The following is a 7,321-nucleotide window of genomic DNA, read 5'->3' as shown; positions in this document are numbered from 1 at the left end:
AGTTCACAACTCCACCAACAGTGCATTAGTGTCCCAATTTTCCCACATTCTCTCCATCTATCATTTTTCTTTTTTTGTCCTATTATCCAATCTAAGAGGTGTGAGGTGGTACCTCTGAGTTGTTTTAATTTGTATTTCTCGAATCAAGAGCAATTTAGAACACTTCTTCATATGAGTGTAGATAACTTTGATTTCTTCCTCTGAAAACTGCCTATTTATATCCTTTGACCCTTTATCAAATGGGAATGGCTTGTATTCTTATAAATTTGACTATATATTTGAGAAATGAGGCCTTTATCAGAGCCACTTGCTGTAAAGATTGTTTCTCACCTTCCTTCCTCCCTTCCTTCTTTCTTTGACCATGACTAATGAGGAAATTTCTTTTTAAAATTATTTTTCATATTTGTAATAATTTTATTTTTCTAGTCCTCTCATTGAGTAGGGGTGGGGGAAAGGGAGAGAATAAAAAGTCTCTGTGCTTGAAAAAAAAAGACATGGAGTGTCTTATGTAAGGAACAGTGAGGAGACAAGTGTCATAAGAGTCAATGGAGGAGAGTAAAGTATAAGAAAATTAAAAGGTAAAAAATGTCGGGTTATGGAAGGCTTTAAAAGACAGAATATTTTATATTTGATCCTGGAGGTAATAGGGACCCCTGGAGTTTATTGAATATGGGGCAAGGAGGTGACGTGGTCAGATTTTGGCAGGTTAAGAGGAGGGTGGGCTATAATGGGGAGAGACTTGAGGCAGGGAGACCATCCAGAAAGTTACTGTAATAGTCTAAGCATGAGGGGAACTAGGTGGTACAGTGAATAATAGATCACAGGCCTTGGAGTCAGGAAGACTTCAGTTCAAATCTACTAGCTGTGTAACCCTGGGCAAGTCACTTAACCCTGTTTGCCTCAGTTTCCTTATCTGTAAAATGGGCTGGAGAAGTAAATGGAAAATACCTTTGCCAAGAAAACCCCAAATTGAGTCATGGAGAGGTGAACGTGACTAAAACTATTCAACAACAAAAAGCATGAGGGGATGATATCTTCACGGGAGACTATCTTTATGCCCTTGCACTGGCTGTCCCACAAGCCTGGAATTCACTCCCTCCTTTTATCAATCTCATAGAAGCCCTCTCTTTCTTAAAGACTCAGGTTAGGCAGTCTTCTGTACTGTAGCCTTTCCTGATTCCCCATAATTGCTATTGTCCTTCCTTCCAAACTACCTTGGAGTTAACTACTTTGAATATATTTATGTTGATTCACTTTAAGTTTATGCTATGTAAAATATATTTTTATTGTATATCCCTTATTAGATTGCAAAATAGGAATATATGAATAGGGGTTGTTTTCACTCTTTGTACTTGCCCCTTGCATCTAGCCCAGTTTCTGGCATATAACAGATGCTAATAAATGCTTGTGGATTGATTGATTAGGTTTTTGTTTTTTTATGGTTTCCAAAGTGTTTTCATACCAGTGATCTCATTCAAGCGCTCATTATACTCTCAGGAGGTACTGTTGGTAGCGATGGCACAGATTAAACCAACTTCTGGACTCTTGGTGTGGAAGAGGGGATGATGACATTCTTATTGATTTACCCAGGTAAATAACAACCATATCCCATAGACTCCTGGGAATCTTCTCCTTTCATGGATCCAAGGTTTTTGTTTGTTGTTTTATACTTCTTGTAGGTTAGTCCAAAGACTACTGGTTGGATTGTGACATTTTGTGACCCCTTCCAGGCTGTCTGGCTTTATCTCATACTTTCTGAAACCTTATCATTTTCATCTTTAGGGCACAGCTGCCTTCACATGTAGCGTTGGAATCTGCAAAGCAATAGGGAGGAACCTAGTTCTCTTCTGAGCTCTGCCAATGCTTCTTAGAAGGCGTAGGCAGAAGTCTTTCACAATTCAAGAGTAAGCACCTGTGTCTACCTCTCCCCCACTCCTCTTCACCTTTGCCCATCTTCCTTTCTCTCCTACTTTTCCATTTTCTAGCTCTCTTTTATTGTTGTTGGCTTTTGGTTTTATATCACATTTGTTTCCAAATATGCCCTTTCCCACCCTCACCCCCTTCCCTCCACAATGAGTCTTCCCTTGTGAAAGATAAAGAAAGAGAGAAAAAGAGTTCAGTAAAACTAACCAATATATTAAATGCATCACATGATAAAGTCAACATCTCACACCCTTAGTCCTCCACTTCTCTGATGAAGGGGTTGAAATAGATTTTCACACATCTTCTAGGAAGCAAGTTTGTGGATATCTGTGCTCGAGGAGGGGAGGCCTCATGTGAAAGGAAGAACACTGGTTTTGGCATCAGAGAACTTAAACTCAAATGAGGGCGTTGATGTTTGTTAGCTTTGTGACATTCAATGTGTCATTCCCTCTCTCTGGTGCCCAGTTTCTTCTCCTGTAAAATGAAGGGTTGAATCACTAAGGTCCTTTCATGTTCTTATTCTCTGGCCCTTTGGTCTTCTTTTCCCATTTTGTGTCTTTCTCTCTCCTCTCTCAAGAATGCTGGGGCTGCAGAAAGTTATCTGCTAGTTTGTTTTTAAAAGTCTTAGTATGGTCAGAATTTAAAATAAAGGTGTTTGAATTCCCAAAAAAAAAAAAAAAAAAAAAAGAATGCTGGGGCTGTGCCTTTGCTATCTTTCTGATCAGATTGCTATCTCTTGAGTTACAGAAGGTCACAGAGTCACCTTTTGTTTATAATGATGCACAATAGTCTCCTCTAAAATGCTCCCCAAGGACAAATGAAGACACTTGAATTGGGAGTTCCACAAACGTGTGATATTTGCATATAGAGACAGATGTGGAGACTGTAGATATGTATCTCTATGCTATATATACAAAGGTTACTGAGAAGTTGAATGTAAAGAGAGTACTATTTTAACTGGTTCAAGGAGACTATTTAAAGACTTTCTTTTGTAAAGAGGAGAATCCTTTTGGAAAGTCAAGGAATGGTTCCTGACTCATTTGCTTTGATTTTTTTTTTCAGTAGATTTGCTTAAAGTGGAGGCAATACGGAAGCAACATAGAGAGTTGGCCCTGAAGTCAGAGAAAGCAGGCTTATGTTCTACCTCTGATATATAATGTTGTATGGCAAGTCACTTTAATCTCTCCATGTTCTATGCAAGACCATAAGAAAGGCGTCAGCCCACATTGGCAGGGCAAGTTTTCTCAGTTGGGAGTTCTCTGTACCAATGAAATTGGTAGATTTAGTCCCTATTCCTATCCTTACCTCTATGCCTATCCTTTGCTTAGAACAAGGCATCCTTTTACTCTCATGCAATTTTCAGGGTGGTTCTTTACCTTGCTTCCCCTATAAAGGTGCTGTTACTTGAATTTTTTTTCTCCCCCTAGATCACCATCCCTAGTGTGACATACCCATGACATTTCTGAGAGAGTAAGGGGGCACCTAAGCAGACACAGACAAGGGGAGATAGGGAACAGCAATGATCTGAGTTATGGCCTGAACATAATTTGGGAGAGAGAAGTGCATTCTAACTCACATTTATAAAATTTATATGTATTTATGTAATATATTTATATTTTGTAATGGGGACTGACCCAGCCCAGTACTTAGAAGTATGTGAAGCAGTAGATGCAGTTTCAGGTGGATTTGGAGCCAGAGTAGATATTCTATAATTGGGTCCAGGTCTACTAACCACAGAGTGAAGAGACAGATTTTTGATTTGCTGCAGAGATACAGTTGGGGGTGTATTCAAAAAGCACTAAATGCTCAAAATAAGTGTCTTACTCTTTGCTGCCTGGAGACTGTTTGGGTGAGAGAAATGTCCTGTAAGTAAGCCTTTGGATGGACCTAACTCTTTTCTGGGCTTTCCCTTTTTAATCTTCCTGCTTTTAAGTGATGGAATATTGGATGCAGTTATGACCTTGTGTACTTCTAAAGGTTAGAATGGAGAGCCACCAGAACTCTGGGAGCCAGAGTCTGTGCCAGATTTTGTGGCTAACAATGAAGGAAGTCCTGAGCTACCTGTCTGACCCAAAATGAGAAATAACCAAGAGGGAAGTATAGTAATCTGTTCTTCAGTTGTGCCAAATTTGGAAGTCAATTGGTGGAGTAAATATATGTAGTGGCCTCATTAAATTTGAATCTCAGGTTCCTTTAGGGACTAAGATAGTATAGGATAGAGTGTAACCCTGTGTATGGGGGAAAAATATTTGTAACTTCTGTCCTTGGCAAGCTCATGAATTTCTCTCTTGCCCAAATAGTAAAATGAGGATAATGATATCAGTGGTACCTCCCACTTCCCAAAGATGCGAGGGCCAAATGAGATGATCTGTTTATTCTATTCTGAACCTAACAAACACCAAATAAGATTAGAATTTCCATATACAAAGCAGAACAGAAAAATAGGATTGATTAGACATGCAGCCATAAATTTGTGCCACATAAAGCTTGCTTCTACTTAGAAATATAAAACTAATTCAACATGTTATTTTTCAAAGTTGTGCTGTGTGTCTGTTTTCCTATGACCTTAGCTCTGTTCTCATCTGTAATTAAAAAAAAATGTTTCAGTGACCCTCTTTTCTTCTTCTTTGTTTTCATTTTGGTAACCTTATCCATACACCTCCCCCAAACTCTTCCCTCCACCATTGAAAGAAAGGAAAATAAGCCCTTAATTCAGATAGGCACAGTTAGACCAAACAAATCTCCACATTGGCTGTGTCCAAAGATGTGTCTTACTCTACATTCTGGGTCCATCATCTCTGTGTCAGGAGGTGGATTGCATACATTCTCTTGCCTACCTTCCTCCATCCTCTTGAACCATGGTTAATCATTGCATCCATCAGAGATCTGAATTGTTCTCATTTCTTATAGTACAAAAATATTCTACACCATTTATTGAGTATTTTAGTAATTTCCCAATTAAGGGGATGCTCCTTTGGTTTTCAATTCTTGGACATGGGGGAAAAACAGGGTATTATAGATAGTTTTGTAGATATGGGTGTTTTTCTTCTTTGATCTCTTTGGCTATTGACTTAAGAGATAATATATATTTAAAGTGTTGCTCTTATAAACCTTCAACATTCTTATCCCAACTTACACTCACACTGATGAATCAGGTCCTTAAGCAAGGTTATATGGACCCTCACCCTCAGGGTTCTATGGGAACCTATGGGATAAGGGTATCTCACTATGGCTTGAGCCCCCATTCTGTTGTTTTCCCCAGTGTTAATAACCAGTGAGTATTATTCTAATTTCATTTAGCCAATTAATATTAACTAGTTTTTACAAAGGAATATTACTTTGACACGGACTCTTAAGGCTCTTCATTCTGATCTTTTGAAGTTCTCAGAGATCTTTTCAGGAGTTTTTTGAGGTCAAAACAATTTTTATAATAATATTGATATTTGTGTATTAAAATACTATTTCCTTTTCCAACTACATATATGTGTGAGGCCAGAATTTCTTCATATAATTTAATCAAAATAACATATTGAAATGGATCAAATGGAGAAGATATGAAAATTCAGTTACCTGTCTTCTATTAAGCCAGACATTAAAGAAATATTAAAACAAGGCTAATTTTCTCACTTTTTGGGTTTGTTTTTTTTTAAATACAGCTATTTTTTTCATTTAAAATTATTGTTGTGTTAAAATGTAGTGGGTTTATTATTATTTAAAAATAAGTAAATATTTTTAAAATTATGTTTTAAATTCTAGTATAAGCATTGATAGACACAAACCACATGAACAAAAGCTTTTTGGAATCCTCAGTATTTTTTAAGAGCATTAAGGAACCCTGAAACCAAATATTTTGATAATCACTGGTATAGTCCAACAGATACTCATGTTTACAGATGACATTATGTTGATTGTATAAAGACCTAGAATACTGCCGAGTTTCTTGGAAGAGATCTCAAAGCACTGAATAGAGTTTACCATACACAAAAGAAAGGACATTTGGATGAAGAATGTTTATCGTCCACATTATGCTATGTATATTGGATAGATAGACTTTAGAGGAACATAGAGTCATATGGAGCAGGTTATAAAAAATAGATAAATGAATTGGCTCCAAATTAAACTGGAGGAAGAGAACAGACAAATTGCCAAACTACTTTGGCGACCCCAAACTGGAAATAAAGACCCATCTTGCTTTTTTTCTTTTTTTTTCTGGGTTTGTTTGTAATTCATTACCTCATCTCTATCTACAGAAAGAATGCAATTATGCAATTAATTTGTCTTATATAACCCCTAATCTCTTAATTGAAAAAGTACATTCTATCTTAAATTATTTCTACAAATGCTGGGCTCTTAATTCATCCTTCTTACATGAGTATATTTCAAAGCTCTTTTAAAATTTTTAAAAATTAATTTATTTTAAATTTTCAACATTTTTTTCAATAAATTTTTATTGATATCTTTGTTTTTCCATTTTCCTATTTATCTCTTCCCATCCTCCCCTCCCAGAGATCTATCCTTAAAAACAAAGAATAAAAAAAGGGACAAAAAAACCTAGATCAACAAACTAACTGATACATCAAAAAACTCTGATACTATCTGCAGTGTTCCAAACCCATAGTCCTCCACCCTGCAGAGTAGGGAGGTGCCTTCTTCTATTTCTTCTTTGAGACCAAGATTGGTCATTGTAATTTCAAAGCATTCAGTTTCAACTCTTTTGTTGTGTTTGTTTTTTCTATTTACACTGTTATAGTCTTTGAGTTCACTGTTCTCCTGGTTCTGCTCACTTCACCTTGTGACAACTCTTACTGTCCATTCCTTTGTCATTTCTTGTGGTGCAAAACAAAGTCCATCTTTTTAATACCAACATTCTATAGTGGCAGTTTGGCTGAAAATAACAGCATATAGCCATCTCTGAAGAACTGAAATGTGCAGTGGATAGGTACAAGGTAGTAGTGAGCTGGCTACAATATTTAACCCATGGAAATCTTTGAAGAAAAATCAGAATAAAATATATCATTAGGGAAATAAATGTATAATAGGAAAAGAAAGGCAGGGATTGTTAGATATTTATCCTGATTGATTTACTGGTATTCTTGACATGTCGGGAGAAATTGAGGAAGGCCTTGGCATGTTGGGTAGAACCTCTGGGGCTCTCTTATGGGAGGACATGGACAAGAACTCCATAGGATTCCCATGTGTAGGGGTGTGAATATGTATGTATGTTTGTGAAATGATGCTACTGCAGATCTATTGGGATATGTGAGTATTTTAATACAAGCTTGTTGCTTATTTGAAATAGATACTTAAAAAGATTTGTTGACTGCTTATCACATACTGTGCTGCTCCTTCTCTCTTTTCCTTCCTTCCTCCCTCTTGCCTTCCTTTCTTCTTCCCTCTC

Source organism: Notamacropus eugenii, chromosome 1 (genome assembly GCF_028372415.1).
Source record: "Notamacropus eugenii isolate mMacEug1 chromosome 1, mMacEug1.pri_v2, whole genome shotgun sequence".
NCBI classification, from domain to species: domain Eukaryota; kingdom Metazoa; phylum Chordata; class Mammalia; order Diprotodontia; family Macropodidae; genus Notamacropus; species Notamacropus eugenii.
Note: the sequence above shows the minus strand (reverse complement) of the source record.